This window comes from Octopus bimaculoides, chromosome 16 (assembly GCF_046866305.1).
Source record: "Octopus bimaculoides isolate indiv1 chromosome 16, ASM4686630v1, whole genome shotgun sequence".
NCBI classification, from domain to species: Eukaryota; Metazoa; Mollusca; class Cephalopoda; order Octopoda; family Octopodidae; genus Octopus; species Octopus bimaculoides.
In genome coordinates, this window is record NC_142943.1 from 3,376,238 (window position 1) to 3,399,919 (window position 23,682).

The window sequence follows — 23,682 nt, forward strand, 5'->3', positions numbered from 1 at the left end:
AGGATTTTATTGTTGGTCACTAACTCTTCTCCGCTTCTGGAAAAACAGAAGCTGCATTCATCCGCGACCCTTCTCTTTGAGGATAGATATCGATATATTATAATATATCTTGCCAATATAAAACTCAATACAGTATGTAAAGTGGACAGACATTTTTATTATAACAAAACTGGAGGGTCTATTTCATTTCACTCTTGGCTAGGTTGTTCATGATTGTGAATAATCTAGCTAAGGGCCGAACTCATAGTAGACAGTAACAAACACATGCATATACGCATCTTATTCTAGCATTGTACTAGCATGCTTTTATGAAATACCTATTTGATGAGAAGCCCCAAAAGTGAGCCCGAGGACAGAATGTTAACTATCATAGCTCTCAGAATATAATTCCACAATGACAAATTCTCTTGCTACAAGGCTCAAACATAAGATACAAGTTAGTTAATTTAATTCCAATTTACTTCTGTTCTTATCGATCCAGTTATCTCTCTATCATTTTAACTTCTACTTCTCTCTCTATAAGTATCAATGTCTAGCCATTTCTGTTACCACGTCTGTCAATATAGCTAAGTATTCTTAACCAACAAGAAAACTCATTGCTTGTTATACTATCCAAATACATACATACATACATACATACATATATATATATATTTACATATATACATACATATATATATATATATATATATATATATATATATATATATATATATATATATATATATATATATATATATATATATATATTGATACTTTGTCATTTAGTTGTTCTCGGTTTCTTGCTCGCTGTTTGACTATGTCTGTGTTTATTTAGAGATGTAAATGTGATTAGGTTGTGCACAAATGTTCAGCCGTGTCACATGCCTTGTCATTTGTTAAAAGTTAGCTCTTAACGTAATATACGTAAGAATATTAGGATTTGTTATGCAATATCTCTTTCTGTGACATTTGGAAATTTGCACACACAAGCACACACACACACATATAGGTACATATACATGTACACATACACACACATGTACATACGCCTACATACATTCATATATATAAATACATATGTAGTTACTTATAGATATAATATGAATTTAGATACTTATATAAGTATATATTCATATATTTAAATGCATATATTATGCATACATATATATGATATACTTATTTTTGGGATGTATAGGAATATATGTTTATGTAAATCTTATATATAAAGACATAAAATTGTTATATACGGTCTATATGTATACTTAGGCTTGTGCAAGTATGTGTGTGTGTGCGTGTGTATAGATATATAATCATTTGCGTATGCGTGTATATATATATATATATATATATATATATATATATATATATATATATATATATATATATATATATATATATACATATACATTTACATACATGTACAAGCTTATACTTGTATGCATTTATAAATTTACTCACAGACACACACCCACACCATCAAAATTATATGATGCCCCATATTTTAGATTTTTTGTAGCTTCACCTCAACTTTTAGATATTTTCAGATCTATTTATTTGTAAGTCTTAACGTTAATTTCGTAATTCTTCTTATCTCGTCTTGTCAGCAATGCAGACACCAGCTTATCACATGATATCTTTATATTCATATTGTTTGCAATTTTTACATCCAATTAGCGCCATTCCTCCATTCCAAATTCTATTAACACTTTATCTTTCAATCTTCTAGTGACAGTTATTTGGTCATCCCAGGTTCAACACTAACATAAATATTGTAAACTGAATTGCAACCATGCTCGGACGTTTTTTGAATAAAAAGAATATAAAACACCTGAAAGCAAATTTTTTCGACATATATGCAGCTCAAATATTGACGTAAGCACAGCTCTATCATCGACTCATATACATTTATATACATCGCTCTCATCGACTTATATACATTTTATTCCTCTAAGGAATTACAAACTCACAAAAACATTATCATTAATTCTTCTTCTTCTTCTTCTTCTTCTTCTTCTTCTTCTTCTTCTTCTTCTTCTTCTTCTTCTTCTTCTTCTTCCTCTTCTTCTTCTTCTTCTTCTACTTCTTCTTCTTCTTCTTCTTCTTCTTCTTCTTCTTCTTCTTCTTCTTCTTCTTCTTCTTCTTCTTCTTCTTCTACTTCTTCAGCCAAATTGATACCAATTTATGAGGTACACATAAAACAGCATAACAGCCAATGTCCAAACAAAATGTCTGTCGTCATTCTTTGTTCGTTCTGATAGATTCGAACGTAAACATGCTTAACACTATTTGGAGAACAACTTCTCCTTGTAGGCGATATGTGTTTATAACACACGCGATTCATTGACATAAAGGTACTTTGAAACGTTGCCATCTGTCAATGAATCATTATGATCGCACAACAGCGATCAATATATTGAATTCGAATCTGCCAGAACGTATCACGAATGAATAAATACGTTATTGTTTTGCTTCTCGCTGATTTGCGTGTTCCTCAAGAGGAATATCACAAGATAAAATACGTATTATAGGGCCATCTATATATTTGTACAACCCCCCGACAAGAATATCTTCCGCTTTCATAGGGAATATAAATAAAATTAAAAAACTTCCAGTAGTAACACGTAATCCGTTCTTTAGAAAAATGTTTTTCGGTAAATTTAGGTTTAATGTACACAAGAAGAAAAGAAACAAAAGAAAATCATTAGACATAGAAACGATCAAATTATCGAGAAAACAATGACCTTAACAACCTCACCAAGAAAACAAAGAAAGCTAGAAAAGATGGGGTGGAATTCAGCAGCAGAAGAAGATTGGGATGGTAAGTAACGGGTTGTACACCCCAGTACAAATGTCGTGTGCAGATATGATTGCAAAGGCGTTTCCACGAAGAATGGCCAGTGACACACACGGCAGCAGCCACCCCCACCTGTGTTCAGGTCCAAATAAGTATAACAACCTTAATAATCTGTTCCTCAACAAGTTAGGTCATTGTAAAGCAGTGGTTATCAAGCAGGGGTCAATATGGCCACGGAGGGTACGTATAAAATTTTTGGAGGTCTACACAGCAAAAGAGTAAATTAGGGATCCAAAATTCTATTTTAAGGGCTTTTGCAAACATTTTTCTTTAGATGTAATTATTGGTATGCATTGCAAGAAACAGGTTTTTTTTGCCTCAACCATTTTAATGTGTGGAGAACAACATAAGAATTTTGAAAGAAGTATCTCTAAAATTACTTTTTAAATATCAAGTGTGTGTATGTGTGTGGCGGGGTCAACCAGAATATATATATACGCACATACATACGCACACACACACACACACACACACACACACACACACACACACGCACATATATATATGTATATATATATATGTTTTTTTTTATATATAGAAAAATATAGATGAAAAATATATGTATATATAATACTTATACTTACATACACACACAAACACACACGCATGTATATATGTACGGGAACAGGAATAATATACACACTGACAAACGTATAACACACGTTCGTCTCGAGGTTCAACAGATTCAGTTTCTCATTCTTCGACACACCTCTGCGAACAATCTCTCTCCACCCCCACCCCCTATGTCCTCTTCTCTTCCTCACTCGCTCCCCCCTCTCTCACTTTCTTTTTATACCTCCCGCCTCTACACAAGATGTCGCCCAGACACGACCAGGCAACTTCCGCTACGGTACCACAATCTCATAAACGCAGAAACCACCTTCCATATCGTCGAACAAGATTTTCCAGCCATCGCTACTACTACTACTACTACTACTACTACTACTACTACTAAACAAATAAGACAGTGAAGAACAATGGACCTGTGATTCAACGGTCCTGTCAACGGAAGATTTATCTCTTTTGCTTAATTTTGTCTGCTGTCTGTGAATTAATGGCGCACTAAATGAAGGAGAGCTTCCTTCATCATCTTCACCATCATCATCATTATCATCATCATTATTGTCGTCGTCGGTGTCGTCTTTATCATCTTTTTGTTCTTCTTGTTCTTGTTCTTCTTTTTCTTCGTCATCGTCTTCTTTGTGTCTTCATCTTCTTCTTTTTCTTCTTCTTATTCTTCTTATTCTTCTCCTCCTCCTCCTCCTCCTCCTCCTCCTCCTCATTTCTCTCCCTCCCCCTTCCTTATTCTTTTTAACAAACACCCAAGCAACAATTAAAAAAATTAGAAGCCAAAAAAAGCAAAAAATAAAGCAAATCACAAACAACAATGCAAATGATTTCTGACGCAGGCACAAGTCGGACCAATGATGATATTTATCATTTTTATCTTAACGCTGAAAATATTCCAAAGGATAGTAGTAGTAGTAGTAGTAGTAGTAGTAGTAGTAGTAGTAGTAGTAGTAGTAGTGGTAGTAGTAGTGGTAGTAGTAGTGGTAGTAGTAGTAGCTGTATGTTCATCGTTCATGTGTATAATCCATTACTGACAATATTTTGCGCAAAATGTTGTGAATTAAAATCTTAAAATACTTTCTCCCTCCTCAAAATCATTTCTATCTCCGGTTTACCTGGCCATACACAGGGTGAGGGCTTCTTCATTGTTATCGGGCCCTCTAGGAGCAGCATACAAACTCACTCAAATCGCATTGCATAGTCTTAAAATAAAAGAAATGTACATTGGGTAATTGGACAAAATGACGGGCTGGTCATACTGGAATGTCAGTCATATTTGCAGTGAAATCCTTTCTATAGTAAACAAAAGGTCTTCATTTTTTAAGAATAGGGCTAGTCAATTACATCGACTCCATCACACAAATGGTGCTTATTTCATTGACCCCAAAAGAAATTAATGGCCTCTGCAGAATTTGAACACAGAAGATTTTTGGGAAGCATTCAGTCCGGAGTGCTATGGATTCCGCCAGACGGCCTCCATATTTCTGCAGCTATGTATTTGCTTCTAGTGTGAGGCAAAAATACCAGCAGTTTCTGAGAAAACGAGGGGAAGCATCAATTACATTGCCTCAGCAGTTAAGAGGCACTTTATTTCATCGGTTCCAGAGAGATGGAGGACAAACATCACATGGGCAGGCCTTGATCTCAAAACATAAAGAGGGAGAACAAATGATGCAAAGCATTTTTGCCATCGCTCTACCGATTCTGCCAATCCGTGACCTTCTTGCATTTAAATAATTGCTTCTAATTTTAGACACAGGGCCAATAAAGTTTTAGTAAACCAATGGTATTTTATTCCATTGATGAAAGCAATGATGTCTTTGGTAGGATTTGAACTCTGAACGTAAAGAACTGGAACGTTTTTCTTGACCCTACCATCCCGTCGTTCACCAGAAACTAAACGATAGTTTGCAATGATTTCTGACTGAGGCACAAGGCCAGCAATCATGAAAGATTTAGCTCAGGGCTTCTGAACCCTAATCTGCTTATGGACCTCATTGATACTTATTTAAGTCTCCTGGAACCTCAAAACCATTCCATGTTTAAGAATATATGTTTCGCCTTTAAGGGTTTCAGTTGAAGAAATCGACCCTAGGACTTATTCTTTTTAAGCCTAGTACATATTCTACCGGTCTTTTCTGCCGAACCACTAAGTTACGGGGACGTAAACACACCAACATCGGTTATCAAGAAATGGTGGGGGAACAAGCACAGACACAAAGACACACAAAAACATATATATATATATATATATATATGTACGATGGGCTTCTTTCATTTTCCGTCTACCAAATCCACTCACAAGGCTTTGGTCAGCCCGAGACTATAGTCGAAGACACTTGCCCAAGGTTCCACGCAGTGGAATTAAGCCTAGAACCCATGTTGTTGGGAAGCAAGCTTCTTACAACACAGCCACGCCTGCTAGGAAATATTTTAAAAAAAAATTAAAACATTTTGTGTATTGTAAAAATATAAGAAATCTATTGCTCATAAATTGTGACGAAATAGTCTTATATGAATCTGGAAAGGTCCTATGGCTCCCCAAGTGTCATACTGACCCCCATCTTGAGAAGCACTGGCTTAGTCGATATATTCAACCAGTTGATTGGTATTTTATTTTATCGATTCCGAGGGATGAAAGGCTAGGTTGATCTCAGCACTATTTGAACGCAGAACATAAAGAATCCAAGCACCTCATGTTAATAATTGTACTTTTATAAATCCCTCGAGGAATTGAAGGGAAAGTGCATCCCAATTAGATTCGAACGTAAAAAGAAATTACTATAAATAAAACAGCGTTTTGACCGCCTCTTTCCCAATTCTACAGATGCCAGTCGCCATAGTATTCACAGATTTGATTTATTGTTCTGATTCTGAGACTCGATTAACTTATTCGGTCTGTAGGAATATGCTATACAAGACATTCCATTTCAATACTTAGCTTGACACTTTTGTTTTATGTTCTTTACTTAAATATCACTTTATCTCTGTCTCCCATTATATCTTATCGTTTGTTGTCTCTTCATCTCTCCTTTTGTCTGTCGTACATCATCTTCTTCCTAGTCTTTTCCATGCACCTCATCACAGCCACAAAACTGTACGTCAATAGGCAGACACTGAAGTGTTTGGGAATCGTCTGCCACATTTCAAATGAAGAAAACAGATTCTAATAGTCTTCGTAATTGTAAAGAAAATATCTCAATTGGAGAGGAAGAATAGATATTGATAAATCTAAAGAAACTTTCGTTATTTTAGCAGGAAATCTATATGGAAAGAAAATATTTGTGTAAGCAGAAGATGTTGCATTTCTTAAAGTGTAGATCACAACAATGCTTGATCGGCAGAAATATTGCTGAAATATCATTTAAATATCTATTTATTTATCGTTGTCGGTGGTCGGTTGAGGCAGTTGACAATTTTCACTGGCAGCGAATTCTTCATAATCTGACAAGAATATTAATATATATTACTTTGGCTAATGCTATGCGTTTATCGGTCAGTCGGTTGCGAAGAGGACTGAAACGATCGCAGTATATAACTGGTACTTATTCTCATTGTTTAATGAGCACTGAGAGATGAGAGACAAAATATAAACATGAATGTGATGAAGACAATTTGGAGGAGGAAATTCCTCGTTCACATACGCAAACAAATACACAAACATATATAAGTGATTTCTCCTCAATTTAACAAACTCTCTGTCTCTCTCTATCTGTCTCCCTCTCACTCACTTTCACACACGTGCGCACTCACACTATCTCCCACTCATATTGTATCAAGTGTTTCTATATCAACAACACTTTTGATTCATATCATAAGTGTTAGCCATGGAGAATACAGGAGTTATTGTCTCGTGTCCAAGGTCCGCTTACTCGGTTCCTTTGATCTATGACTAAGTGGTCGAGAGCACAACATTCTCCTTGAACAGGATGACAATATGTTGCTGGGTTACTCATTCAAAATTAATTGAATTGGAGGAAATTTAAGGGGACCGGAAAAAAAGAGAAATGAAATGATTTGCTGACGAATGCAACACACAGCACCACCACTATGACCCAACCACTTTCCCCACGCAGAACAAACAATATCATAAAATAACCCACAGCACTGTTGATAATCTACAGGACACTAAAACATGCGACACAGCGCATGCAGCGCCACATAGTGAGCACATTGACCGCCTGTTAGTACGGCATATAAGATAACTCACACAAAGCACATACTCTAGAGAGTAACCGCCCGATATTATAATACCTAACACAACCGGTGGATCACTTCCTCTACCCAATAATCACCCAACACCTTTAACCGGTACTCCATCGGTCACTACGATGAGGGTTCTATTTGATCCAATCAACGGAACTGCCTGCTTGTGAGATTAAGATGCGAGTGGATTGACCCTTTCGGCGTCAATAAAATAAGTACCAGTTGAATATTGGGGTTGTGTAATCGACTTTCCACCACTCCCGAAATTGCTGGTTTTGCGCTAAAATTTGAAGAGAATCTTACCAGAAATGTGTCAGGGAGGAAGAAAATTATTAAAAAGTAACATATCGCAAAGCAATGGCCTTCTCTTTATAGTCACAACATAAATCCTCCATCCACCATCTATAAAGTATTTCAATCATAAGAAACCTTAATTTTTTTTACCAGTTTTGGCTTCCATTTTTGAGCCCTCATCTTCTGGTAAAGTGGTAAGGGTTCGTTTCAGACGTGCCGAGGGTATTGTAATCCTACGCACAACCCGTTTCTTCCAGAGAAATACCTAGCTAAAATAAACACAAAGCAGGAGACGGGACGAAGTATCAGCCCCAGTATGTGACAAATTACGTAACGACCCCCGAAAACCATCAAGGCTAAGCTGCCATCACCAGAATTTGAACCCAACGGGCAGAGAGACAGAGCTAGCATCATGAGGCATTCTGCTCCCATCACTACTAGTTAACCACCATGTAATAGGTTACTACAACAATGAAACAATTGTAACTGAATTAAGTGTAACCTTCCTCAAACACGATAAAACAATGTTCCTTTATCCACATGTGGGAGGAATAAGGTTGATGCCTTCATGTGAAGGCGAGCAACAGTATATAAATATGATAAATATATCACTTGATGAAGAACAGGAATTCAGCAGTGAAAAAATGATTCTTTTACTGAACAAGAATCAGGAGAATAAAAAGGCCGATTATTTGTTTATAATGAACTGAACTGGTTTATGGAAACGGCTGCTTTCTGCCAATGAATTATATTTTACTTGATATTCCAAGAGAAAATCTTTATATAGTCGGTTCAGTATTTCGCTATCAGCTTCTAACGCATAATTCCGATGTACAGAATATACAATACGCAATAAAAAACATATACACCATTTGAAAAGAAATGATTCCTTCCTGCTACACTCAAAACTTAAACTGTATTGCCTTCCTATCTACAGTCAATACGTTAGGTCCCTTGTCATAAAGATCTCTATGAACTCTGCACAATCTTCTTCTCCTAAACTTCTCATTTATGCTGATTCTACCGCAGGAGAACGTCTTGCACACAAGGTAAACCTCTTCTAAATAATCATACCTTCCCCCTTCATCGTTCTGGCATCCAGCTTCAAACCAATAAGGCCATCAACCTAGACCCTATGTCTTCTATTAAGCTTTAAAAATATGCCCTGCATTCTCGCTGGGTTGGATTTCCCTTTTCAGGAAGGTATGTTGATGTTTAGAAAATCCTTACATCTTGTTGCGTTCTTACCAAGTGCAACTCCTCGCTCTCTGCCAACTACTACCCTATCACTCTCAATTCCCTTATTTCAAAAGTGCAGGACATAACCATTACGAACACTCATCTGCCATACCCGGAATCTCTCTCCTTCCTTAATTACCACAACTACTATCTATATAGTAAAGACAGAACAACTGACGATTCATTGGAGGCGCTCGGTAGAAGGATCTCACCATCCAGTGCAGTTTCGTTAACTCCAATCAATATCACGCTCTAATGACACCATTAATTCTATGAGAGTCATGACCCCAATATCCACATGTCTATATATTCACAGTCATGTGACTATATCTTTCTATAAAGCATTCATCTGGTATAGTCGATCGAGTTAATTAGTTAACTTTCATTGACAAGAAGCGTCTGTCAATAACTGATCTATCATTTTGTCGACACCTTGTCCTGATCACATTCGATTAAAATTAGTTATTGAATCTATATTTTCCTCATCTCATTACAGCCTTAATTGTAATTAATTCTTTAATTATCTTTTACCAATTACATTAAGTATATTACCATTCTCTTAAGTATTGACTTATCTTCAATGTAAGTGATTTCCAACAGCTGCCGTTTCCTCGCCAACACAGGAGGAGGAAGTTAGCAATGAAATGCAACGACAGGATTGTTGCTTTAGAACAGACATAAGAAAAGTCCTTTCCTATATTGCATTTACCTGACCAGATTTCACTTCCAGTTTATCTTGTCATTAGTATAAAGTCATTATTGTTACTTCCGATGAAGGTGTTTTATTGTATAATTTGGTGAAAGGCGGAAACCCACGATTTGCAATTGGAAGTGGATACGCTTACACTTATCGCTCGAAGACGAGCGTTTGGGCAAAATAAAATGGTTTGACTTGATTCTTCAAACTTTTTCCCCGTTGACAACAATTTAATAACTCAAAGCACAAAAAATCTCCAAGGAGAGTTCAACAAACCACAAAATCGACTGTGAGGAAACTCCCTACTTTATTCCCCCAAAAAATGCTTAGGCTCTTATTTCACACATTGTGAAGTTTTGCAATTTTAAAATTAATTTAAATTCTTCTGATTTACGTTGAACTGTGAGAATAATCCGAGTACAAAAACCATTATTTTCACAAGTTCAGTCATAAAATAACCTGAGACTCGCTTATTCGGTGAGATACAACAATAAAAAAATATCGACAGTACGGTAATGTTAACATTTCATTAGATTTCAGGAAACTAGTAAACTATATTCCTAAATTTTCTTGTCAATTCATTTGAAAAAAAAATCGTTTACTGATTTCATCTAACTTTTAGTCTTCCGCCATATTGCATGCACCTTGTTTGACACCTACTGTGTTATCAAACTGTGATGAACTAAAGTTTACATATGTATGCACACAGACACACGCATGCATGCATGCATGCATGCATACATACATACATATATACATGCATATTCTTTTATTCATTTATTCTTTTATTTGTTGCAGTTATTTGACCGCGGTCATGCTGGGGCACCGTCTTTAGTCCAAAAAGGCCACCTCAGGACTTGTTTTTTGTAAGCCTAGTACTAACTCTATCGGTGTCTTTTGTTACCTTATTCCATGTCACCAGTTTGATGGATGAAATTATTGGCAGGCATCTCTCTCTCTCTCTCTTTCTCTCTCTCTCTCTCTCTCTCTCTCTCTCTCTCTCTCTGTCATCATGTCAGCAATGTTTTCGATTTGTCCTGATATACTAATCTACACTGGCTGTTTCTTCAACATCTTTTTCTTTTTGTTTTTTTCCAATATTTTTTTTGTCGGTCCATTTTACGAAAAGCAACATTTAAATGATTTGCCAAAATTGTCCTGCTTGTTAATTTTGGGACATGACGTTTCTTAAAGGACTTGAAACTGTGATGATAAAACTCAGAGCTTCACTGAAAGAACTTATATTTGCTCCACCAGTTCTTATGTCGTTGATCTTACTTCGTATTTTCCCTCCACCAGTACAATTGAAACGAATTGCTAATAAATCTTGTCGCTCTTCTGTATTTCATGAAATATGAAATATCTCTGAAGGAAGACTATAAATGACTTCTTGATGGTGATATTATTGAGTTCATATCTCCATAGTGAGTACATGAAACAATGGCAAACACTGCTTTGTTATCGATTACACACAAACGATTAATCGATACGGTTTTCTAGATGCCTATCCACTTCATAGTATTGAAAATCTACGATGTTTTATATCCGACAATAAATTCTACAGTAAACTAAATCTGATGCAGCAAACCAACAGATCGCACATCAAAAATGGCGGTAAGTGATTCACTGTATTTGAAGCTGAGACTTATTCGAGTTTACCAAGTTACCCTTTGGTGCTTATTAATACCCGGACTGACTTTGAAAGACTGATTAATAGTGTAATTGCTTATAATGTTATGACACAAGTTCACGCCTTATCGATGTTATTACTATCGTTGACAAAACCATCGGGGAACATGATGGCAATACGGTTAAATTTATTCTCAGTTTCAAAGAGATTAAACATTACATTTACCAACGACAAACGTCAACATCAAATAACCAACAAGTTCCTATCTTTGGTAGGAAATTTAAAAGACAACACACTGCAGTCTGACTCCAAGAGCCTGTAACCCTTCATTGATTCCACGTCATCTTCAAATGCAAAGACTACAAGGATTGATCGGTTATTCCTTTAAATGGCTGCCTTATTTCTCAGAACTAATTCAATTCATGCTAAAATTTACTTTTCTACTGAAAATAAAAAACGACGCTATTCATCTAGAGCAGAGGTTCTCAAACTTTTTGGGCCATCGCCCCGCCTCATGGCCACATAATACCCTCAGTGCCCCCACCCCTATTTTTCTGTATAAAGATATATTTTATATTTTACTAATTTATATATACTAAGAATTATTTGATATTTAATATAATATTATATAATTTGTATACAATACTCTAATAATATTATAACAAATTCATAGCAACCCACAATCCACCGTCTTCCTCCCAACGCCTCCTTTTTAGCTACATCCCCCACCACCACCTCCTTGGGTACCAGCGCCCACCTGGACCGACTCAACGCCCAGCGGGGGATAGTAGCGCCCACTTTGAGAACCTATGATATAGAGAAAACTTTAATAGTCGTTCTCCCTTGTTTCCCACTCTCTCTCCCTCTCCCTATCCCCACCCTCTCGCTCTATCTATCTATCCTACCAATCTTATCTAAAGTTCCACTATATATTCTGATTCCTGACTGTAACTGTGGGTGCCTTTTTACTGTTTAATAAACCTCCTCACTTTCTCCTCCGGACTTCGTTCTTGATTTACAGAAAATCTTTCATCAATAGACGAGATAAAAAGATTTAGAAAATGAAGAACTATTTCATTTCAAACTATTTTACATTATTCATTAATTATCTTTCCTAATTACTCTTTGATCAACAAGTGGTCTCATTAATATTCAGTCACAAAATCTAACCATGATAATTTTCTTCGATGGCTCAAGGAATTATTACTAAATGATTGCAATATCCGATACACATCTAGTTGTAATAACACTGCTTGCAACTCCATTGCAGGATCCTCCTCGATAGCATCTCCTTGGTTCATAGATTTACATCAAGTTCTTCCAACTATTTGAACTCCTTTGTATTGATTTCCATCATCTTCTGTCGTCATGTAATTTTTACCATTATTTGCTTCCAATCCTAAATGAATAATCAAGGTTTCCTTTTGTGTTTACGTATGAGGCTTCTTGCAGTAATCCGTATCGTGAAGATATACTTTTCAAGCTTGGTGCTCCATTTGTAACAGACTGGATTTCAGGTATGTTTCGAGCTGTTCACAAGACCTCCATGTCATCCTGCTGGAAGCATGATGCAGGACGAGAGAACTTGCTCTTCGTTCAAAAAGGTTAAATAAGATGGTGAAACGTTTTGGGGTCAATCGCTCTACAGAATGCAACGACCGTGACTTCATTTCATTGTGTTCCACTCAGCTGGCAAAAATCATGAAATGGACGCGGTCCTGCTAAGGTGGAGAATTTGTATGCCACACATCCACACACAAACACACAAATATACATACAAGTGTGCGTGTGTGTGTGCGTATATTTGGACCGTGTCATCTACTGAATATATTTTTAGAAGGGTAAACTTAGGGGTTTTCTCTCCTTTCTTACGTCTTTGCCTCTAAAAATGAAAGGCAAGATAACTAACTTCAGTATTTGACATAACTATAAAGATTCAAATCTCGGCAATTGCTTCCAGTTACAATGTTTTATTTACCATAATTAATACAGGACGACAAGACATACGAGAAGATATACATGCCGTTATCAAACCTCATTGACTTACAAATATCCTCCGTATTTATAAAAATATGTTAATGCAACGAGCCTGCATATTACAATGTACGCTGCGCACTCACTGCAGCTTATATCGATGCAATGTTGAAGCTGCAACTGATTGCTATATATGTACAATATATTCTGTTTGAGATGCTGGAGTAGGAGCTGCTGTTTTATAACTTGCAATAAATGTTGCAACATGCTGCAGCTGCACATCGGAGATACGAGATTGCTTATCTTAGTAAATAACACGACAAGTTTTACTCAAAGTAATCATAACAAATAGTTGTTGTCGTTATTGTTGTTGTTGTTGTTGTTGTTGTTGTTGTTGTTGTTGTTGGTATTGTTGTTGTGGTTGTTGTTGTTGCTGGTATTATTGTTGTTGCTGTTAACTGGTAAAATGCAGAGGCTCGGTGCGTTTGTGCATCAGCGTGGTTATGCACGATCATATGCATATATGTGTGTGTGTGTGTGAGTGTGAATCTGGGTCCACATCGTATGATATGCATATACACAAATATATACGTGTATATACATTGTATACAGAAGTACATTATATTCCTATAAATGTGTGCATATGTATATATATATATATATATATATATATATATATATATATTTATATATATATATATATATATACATACACTTATAAATATATATATTTATATATATATACATACATACATACATATATATATATATATATATATATATATATATATATATATATATATATATAAATATGTATATATATGTGTGTGCATATATATTTCTATACATATATGTATATACATATATATATGCACATACTGTACATTATATTATATACATCTTACAGATATATGTAATAACACACACACACACACACACACATATATATATATATATATATATATATATATGTATATATATATATATATGTATATATATTTGTATATATATATATATATATATATATATATATATATATATATATATATATATATATATATATATATATATATATATATATATATATATTTATGGCCATGTATAGATGTAAACATTTATACATACATAACACACAGACACACACGAATATATATGCAATTTTGAATGTACGTGTGTATGTATATGTGCGTCTGTGTGCGGCGCGATTGTTATAGTGTGTGTGTGCGGTGCATGGATCAATAACAATTATTGTTTCTTTGGATCACTGAAAGCATCCATACATTTTAACATTCATAAAGTTATGAATACAACAAAATCTATCCCCACCACCACCACCCTCAACACCAGCACTACTACTACTACTACTACTACTACTACTACTACTACTACTACTACTACTACTACTACTACTACTACTACTCGTTGATGTATGTGTTGTTTATATCGTGTTTGGATATTCTCATAATGCAACGGTTCCGTTAAGAGTTCCTCTGTAGTGTTCTCTTCTGTGTGTAAGAATCGAAATATCTGTAGAGATTGTAGAGACTTCCAATATTCCTTACGAAAACACTGAAGTAAAGGCTTGATAGCATTTATCTTCATCTCATCTCCCATTTTTTTTTTTTTTGTATTTCCCAAGATAATCTACACCCTTCAAACTTCGCAGTCAGCGCGATACCTGTCGAAAGAGAGAAAAGAGGTGCCATTACCTGGTCACTCGATGGGCAAAAAGTAACGCCATAACTGTCCAAAAAGCGTCCCCTATTTTCTTAAAAAAGTGAAAAATAGGATCATATAATGCTGGTCTTAAAGTACACCTGTCTCTGCCCATTTCTTTAACATTATCTTGTATTTCTTTTTTCTTTTACTTTTTCCCAGTCCCTAAACTCCGGCCATGCTGGAGCACCGCATTGAAAAGATTCTGCATGAATGATTCGAAAACAGCACCGTTCGTTTGTCCAGCTTGGTACTTCTTCTATCGGTATCATTTGCCGAACCGCTGATGTAACAGGGACGAAAACAAGCTATCACCAATTGTCAAGCGGTGGTGAGGGACAAATACGGACATAAAGATATGTGTGTGTGTGTGTATGTGTATGTGGGTGTGCGTGTGTGCGTGTATTGTTTAAAACAGTTTGAATCAGTTCCGTGCCACTTCAAGTTTCGCTGGAGTCTTTCAGACCTTTAGAATGGCGTTGAGTCCCTTTTTCTTTCGTATGCCCACTTACTCGTGTGTGTGTGTATATATATATATATATATATATATATATATATATATATATATATATATATATATACTTTGATAGGTTTCGGGCAGTATTGGTCACACTCTGTGTCACGCTGTGTCTTCCCGAAAACTACATCAAGGTTGCACGTGTCTGTGGAGTGCTCAGACACTTGTACGTTAATTTCACGATCAGGCTGTTCCGTTGATCGGATCAACTGGAACCCTCGTCTTCGTAACTGACGGAGTACCACGATACTGTGATTGTCTACTATATGTTCGTGCCTTGAACGTTATAAGATATAACTCATTACTTGACCAATTGTGCGTAAAATCTTTTGTTGTAGACAAAAGTAAATATAGAAATAATTCTACCAAGAATATATAAAATAAATCCAATTAAAAATAATCCATTTGAAAAAGTCATAGCTAAAGAATTATTATGATTATTATATTTTTCTTCGTGTTAACTAAAATTTATAATTATCTCTTTAACACCAATCTTGAAATATACTAAAAGAATTTTAATAGTTGCAGAAAAAAATATAACATTGGAAATTAATCCAATTGAATTCTATAGCAGCAGAATTTTTATGTGTGATAAAGTTAACTTGTAAATCGTCTCTTTAGGTTTAAAGCTTTCACAACAAATATTCTCTTCATAATTGAAGAGCGTAAGACGACTGTGAATTAAAAGAAGAAGATAAAGAAGTGTTGAATACACTTCACAACTAATATCTTCAATGTTAGTGATTGATAATAAAACTGAAAAGGTGAGAAACGTAGAAAATAAATTGTAAAAAAGATTAGCCATAAACATCTATTGTTGCTTTTTGCTTCAACCTTCTGGCAAAACGTGGCATTTTATAATTATATTCATAAAACATCGTCATGATTCTCAAAACAGCTCACATATATGTATGTATGTATGTATGTATGTATGTGTATATACATACTTATGCATGTATGTACATTCATATCTTCAGCATGTATATATAGATGTATGCGATTAGAAATGTCGGTATCATACCCCTCATGTACACATATATACCTAAGTGTGTGTATGTGTATGCGTGTACACACCTATACAAAGAAAAATGAATGTAGACGTATATCTATTTATCTCTATGTATTTATATGTATACATATATATGGATATTACATATATACGTTTCTAAGCAGATGTATATATGCATACATGTAATTAGAAAACACGGTGTCTTATACATATTTGTGTGTGTGCATATATATATATATTATACTTATATGTAAATGTATGTATTACGTATGTATGTACGCATCTCTTTCTCTCTCTCTCTCACTGTTTCTCTCTCACTGTCTCTCTTTATCTCTATCAATCAATCTATCTATTTCTCTATCTATCTATCTATCTATCTATCTGTCTGTATGTGTGTTTGTGCGCGTGGGTGTATATGTATAAATAAAAATTAGTCGATTTACAGAATCGACGGAGCAGTGAATGGACTGCGTTGCGATGTTGCTTCCGAATGTCTGCGCTCTGAGTTCAAATACCAAGGAAGTCTATTTCACTTTTATTCAGCCCTACTTATTCCCGTTTATTCTCCCTATTCACTCTTTCCCCATCTCGTTATTTCTATGTACAAGGATGGTATTAAATGCAACTTTTTTTTCAGACCGTTTTCAAAGTGATTGCCTTTATTAACAATAGCTGGGCAATATGTCTGTTTTGTATCCTTTATCTGTTTTGTATCCTTTATCTGTTGATAAAGGATACAAAACAGACGTTGACTATTGTTGTTTTATATTCAATGTTAACAATAATGAGGTGAATAACATTTACAATCAATAATACAAACGCAAAGCGGCAATTGCTGTAAAATTTCGTCTCTGACAGACGAGACTTATGTTGGTTTACCACACGTGTCTCAAAGAGTTTCCTGTGTTAAATAAACATGGCTCGTTACGAATGGCGTCGTCAAAACGCTCCGGGTAATGATTCCATCTAATTTGTTATCGTTAAGGAAGGTCAACACCATCCCGGATCTTGTCAGCTATTCCGAAGAGCCATTTTACATTAACATCTATATGTGCGTGTGTGTGCGTGTGCGTATAATGTATAGTGAAGATATATACATACGTATATATATATATATATATATATATATATATATATATATATATATATATATATATATATATATATATATATATATATATATATATATGTGTGTGTATGTATGTATGTATGTATGTATGTATATATATATATATATATATATAGGATATAAATGTTATACATCGTCATTTTCATCTAATTCTATTTAAAGATTCTCTGAGGAATTTCAACCATGTTTCGTGGTCTGCTACCACAACAGCTCCTTTATAGGATCCAGTTAGCTGAAGACATCATCAGGAGGAACCACGTCCGGTTTCGGCCCCTACTCCTCTACCGTTTTGACGTGGCGGGGCCCCTCCTTTCGGAAGTGTCTTCAGCTCTGGTGTTGGGTGCATGTCTTCTTTCTTCTATTCCCTAGCCTCTTCGATGCAGCATCAACGAGTGTCAGCGTCCGACTGATCGTCGTGTCAAGTTCCCCTTTTTATATCTGCTGCTAGGCTCCAGCAGGCAGCCCCAGCTAGTTGTCACGTGACGCTGTCTAAATTTCCCGCTGCTAGGGTCCAGTAGGCAGCACCAGCAAGTTGTCACATGACACTGTCTAAACTTCCCGCTGCTAGGCTCCAGCAAGTAGCTCCAGCAAGTTGTCACATGACACTGTCTGAACTTTAACTGACAATGGAGGGCGCGAAGCCACTTCACTGTCAGCCTGTCTCACCTAGACTTGTTATGACTTTCAAGCCATATTCGGTCTTCCTGCTTCAGCCATATATAGAAGCTGGCTTTTTCGACCGCCTTCTGTATCCTCCTTATCAGTTTTCTAAGTTCCGAGTTTGAAAACGCAAATCTTCTCTTGAATAGCGTTGTCATTTTTCTTTCAATGAAGCCTCTAGCCCCTACTGCCAGATGGTAGTACTCGACAGTCCATCCCTGTTCTCTGCACTCTTCGATTAGTTTTTCATATCTCTTCTCCTTTCGTTTCTCTGCATTGTCGATGTTTTCTTCCCATGGTACTGTCAGATCTAGCAAGATTCCTATTCTCTGTTCTGTGTCCCATATGGTTAAGTCTGGTCTTTTTGTTGTTTTTATAAGTGGAAAAATTGCTAGACTTCCCAAATCCGTGGCCAGCTCCCAGTATCCCTTCCATCTTTCGTCTATCTCATATATTTTATTTGGAGGCCTGATCTTATGTCCTTTTCCCTCCTTCTGGAAGTATATTTTCCTGCGCTTTTCCACTTTGGGGTACTCTCCTCTGTTGTATCCCTCGATCTTCTCCTTGAGTGCTGCACTTATGACGCCAAGGACTTGATAATGGCGCCATGTATACCTTAATGTAAATAATGTCGGAACGGTGCCAGCGGCCTATGACATCACAAAGGAAAAATTGGTGATGCGCACGCACACACAAATGAATTATAACAAATTAACAAATAAGTAAATGAGAAAATTTGCCAAAACATCTGACCTGTGTTGTGGTGTGCAGTATCCCTCATATGAATACCGTCCTCTGTTACTGTCCAGCGAGCTACGAAGTTGAGTTCTTTTTTATTACGATTTTAAGCTGCAATATTTAGTCAATCGCTCGGCCACGATGAGGCTAGCACCTTCCCTTGGCAAATCCACATAACGTCTTTTGGTTCAAGATTGGAAGAAAGACATCTACTAAGAAAATGTCTTTCTCCATGAGAATGTTGCAACAGACAAATATTCTCCGTTTATATTTAGCAAATGTTGCCTATACTCCGGCGCTTGCTTTGCTTTCTGAGTTCAAATCCCGCCGAGCCAACTTTGTTTCATTCTTCCTGGATCAATATATAAAATACTAGCCAAGGTTGTTGAATTACTGCACATTTTTGGTTAAAATCTCAGCCAGGAACTGGTGGAAGAAACCATGTCTCATAATTATTTTCATACCGTAAGACTCAGCCAAAACACCAAATCAATCACTTTCGAACTGATATAACATTGTTTTCTATCGACTATGGTGCCATACAATTCCTGTCAATCCAATTTAACTGCAAACAGTGCGTCTTGTGGGATACAATGTGACGCGTAGTGGAGCTTGGGGTCTAACCATATGTATAGCAGAGTAGAATAGCATCAGGTGCCAAGCAGGTGCCAAATAGGTGCCAAGCGGTGGAATCAAACCTGAAAGCGTATTGTTGTTCAACGAATCAATATATATTTTCAATCTGGGTTCCTCATACTTTTAGAAACAATGTTATGTCATATAGATATTTCTGGAATCTGTGGGAATTATATTCACAATCCAAAACAGAATAAAATCAAAATCGGTTATAATATAATTTGTAAAGAATCTAAAGTTTAGCGTATTAAATCCTTCTAAATACAGTAATAATATTATATCAGATAATTATAGATTAGTTCATGTTCATTCTACGTTAGCAGATATTTAGTACAATATTTACCCGAACCAAAAGTTCTTTAATTCTATATTAACTTACCTCTTTCAGATTCGTGTTGTATTTCTTCCTTAAAATTTCATTCTGGAAATAAACGAAAATATCGCAAATAAAGTGAATTTCAATTTTACATGTGATTCCAACAAATTTAAAGAAGGATAGATGCCAGTTTTCTCTTTAGAAGTATGGCTACTGAAATATTGTGAAGAACAAAAAAAAACAACTTTAACCAAATATTTTCTGTAAATGTCTTAGCATTTTGCGATAGTTTTTATCTACCGTAATATTTTCTACTATTTAATTATGCATTCCATATACAAGGGTGATCACGAAAGTAATGCAAAAGTGGATGTAATTATAATTATCAACAGATGTAGCTCGTTTAGACTGCACATGTTCATAGAATAACGCTTCTATCGTCTTTGTTGAAGGGAAATAGTGGAGAAACCAGTAGCACAACAAGACCGAACGAGAACGAAATATCTGCGTGACCAGACACATATTTTTTTTCTACTCTAGGCACAAAGCCCGAGATCTTTGAGGGTGGGGACCAGTCGATTAGATCGACCCCAGTACGCAACTGGTACTTAATTTATCGACCCCGAAAGGATGAAAGGCAAAGTCGACCGCGGTGGAATTTGAACTCAGAACGTAAAGGCAGACGCTAAGCATTTCGTCCGGCATGCTAACGTTTCTTATTTCTTTATTGCCCACAAGGGGCTAAACATAGAGGGGACAAACAAGGACGGACAAGGGGATTAAGTCGATTACATAGACCTCAGTTCGTAACTGGTACTTATTTAATCGACCCCGAAAGGATGAAAGGCAAAGTCGACCTCGGCGGAATTTGAACTCAGAGCGTAGAGGCAGACGAGATACCGCTAAGCATTTCGCCCGGCGTGCTAACGATTGTGCCAGCTCGCTGCCTTACTCAGACGCATATTTTGCAACAAATTAGGCATTCCGGAAACTTCGTTTGATCATTGGCCTCCCACCGACTCAAGTGCCTGCATCTGGTATCTCTGATACCCATCTTTTCGGACTAAAGATGAACAGTCATCAAGGATGTGGATCTGATGATGCACTTAAGCTGAAAGTAGCACTTAATGATTTGGTACAAAGGAAACAGCTGAAGGTTTTTCAAAGAGGAGTAAAGAATTAGGTTTAACAATGATACAGATGTATCGCTTTTGATGGAAACTAATCATATCCTTGTATAGAGGAAATGTTACTCTCCAACATGTGCAATTTAAATGATGTATTTCAGTTAACTTTCTCACTGCGAAATTAAATTTCATGGTTCTTCCTGTAACGACATTAAATATCTACCAAATATAGAATTGGTATTTTCTGCAACTCACGTTGCCTCAATAAACTTGACATCTCTCTGCAGAAAATAGTTTCAAACATGACATTCCTCAACAAAAGACAGCTCAGTATGTAAAACTGCTTTCCGTAGTAAAAGGTAATGAAATTTTGAATTGATATATCTGTTTTCCGTAGTAGAAAGCGTAATAAAAAGAAAAGTGTGCTTACGTTTACATTATTTTTAGACGGATGCTCATACTGAACACAATTAACTTTTAACATTTGCATTGAATTGAATGTCTTTGCTGGAATCAACGTAACAATACGATTTTTCAAAATTCTAATTTTTAACATATTTAATTACAGATAAATTTTAGATGAAGCATTTGTGAAGGCCCGTGACTCAGTGGTTCAGATATTCGGCCCACAATTATGAGTTCGATACACAGTAACGTGTTGTGTCCTTGGGCAAGACACTTTATCTTACGTTACTCTACTCCAAGCGTTGAAAATTATATGTACCTGTTTTTCAAAGGGTCAGCTTTGTCACATTCTGTGTCTCGTTGAATCTTTCTTAGAACTATGTTAAGTGTACGCATATTTGTGGAGTGCTCAACTGTTAATTTCACGAGCTGGCTGTTCTCTAGATCGGATGAAATGAAAAACTCGTCGTCGCAACCAATGGAGTGCCATAATATTATACCAAGCATTTCCCTTTCAATTCTTTGCTGATCGGTAGCTGTTGCATCGACGCAAGAAGTAAAAGATGGAACAAGTAAGAGATGAAAGATAAACAGTTCGGATGGAATATGACCAAACGTTGATGAAGTTCGCTTTGCAATCTCAATGAAGTTGTACTCTCAAATCCACGACGCCGCTAGTACGACCGCTGCTGCTACGCACAATGTTATTAAATAAGTCTGATTATTTAGTGCATTATTTGGCCGAGCATAGTTTTTATTTTGTTATTCACAATAATATGAATAACACTGTAAATACAATACAAATATGTATTTTATATAATTTAGAATGTATTTGCATATGAAGAACTGAAAATTGCTTTTCTTCGTATATTTAATATTCTGCCAGCTATAAAGATATTAATAATGATAACAAAATAAACCATAAAATATATTTCATGTAACTTAATAATTAAATAATACAAATTATTTGATCTGATATTGCTACAGTTCTACCATTTATAGAACGAAATATAATGACAAAAATATGATATAAAATATAACCGAAAGAATATGTTTAATGTATAATTAAAACTGTCTAGTGAGAAATAGAATAATTCACACACTGAAGGGGGTAATACTGGTTGAGTTAGTTGATTTGAACTCCTAAGTGAGCACGGGTTGTACTCTGAGTCAAAGTAGAGTAACTGTAGTCTCACTTTCTCGAATGGTAGCGTCAAAGAACGAATATAAGCTATATAGTGAATCCAAACAAAGAAGAACAAACGAAAAAAAACACCGCGTGGACGTGGTACAAGTACTGTATTATCAGACGCTCAGGAAAGGAAAGAAAGAGGACTTTTTACGTTTCGAGTAAATCTCTTCTTCAGAAATAGAGGAAAGTCCAAAAGAAGGGAAGGCGGAGGAAGACAATCGCCAACGATACACACTATATACTGCACGCTGAACACGGACCCCGGCCTTGTGACTGATTTTGGAGTACCTAATTCGTGGAATTCTTTCACCTTCGGATTACTGTTTCTGTTCATTCAGATTACGCCATTTATGAATTGAAAAAAAAACTGCTGAAGTTTGCAAAATAATTACAGGATATTTTTCAATTACATGAAGAAATACAGGATCTAAATACATAATCAGTGAGTTGCAGAAATACATACATACATACATACATACATACATACATACATACATACATACATGGGATATGCTATCAGTGCTGCTGTACAGAACTGTGCATGTCGTAGATAACTTTAAAATGTGTTTGTTTACGTGTGTTGATGTTAAGAAGCTGTGAGTTACAGAGGTGGCGCTGCAGTCGTTGCAGTCGAATAGCAGTCGTTAACAAAAATAATCTCACTATGGCGGCAAGTGTCGAAATATTGCTGTGAAATGGTTAATGAAAGCTTCGGAAGTTACTAAGGTGAGAATACAAGAACATTTTTTAACAGAGAATCGAATCGTTGAATAAAGACTATGAGTTGGTGG

At 35.8% G+C, this 23,682-nt stretch overlaps 1 protein-coding gene across 8 annotated transcripts in view; it reads right to left on the reverse strand.

The window, feature by feature from the left end:
* The window catches only part of LOC106878636 (QRFP-like peptide receptor), a 123,267-nt gene that overhangs the window by 74,035 nt on the left and 25,550 nt on the right, over positions 1-23,682 (reverse strand). For all 8 annotated transcript variants that reach the window (XM_089364022.1, XM_089364026.1, XM_089364024.1 and 5 more), the window contains exon 2: positions 20,231-20,272. The gene's annotated coding sequence lies outside the window, so the exon portion shown is untranslated. The remainder of the gene's footprint in view (positions 1-20,230; positions 20,273-23,682) is intronic.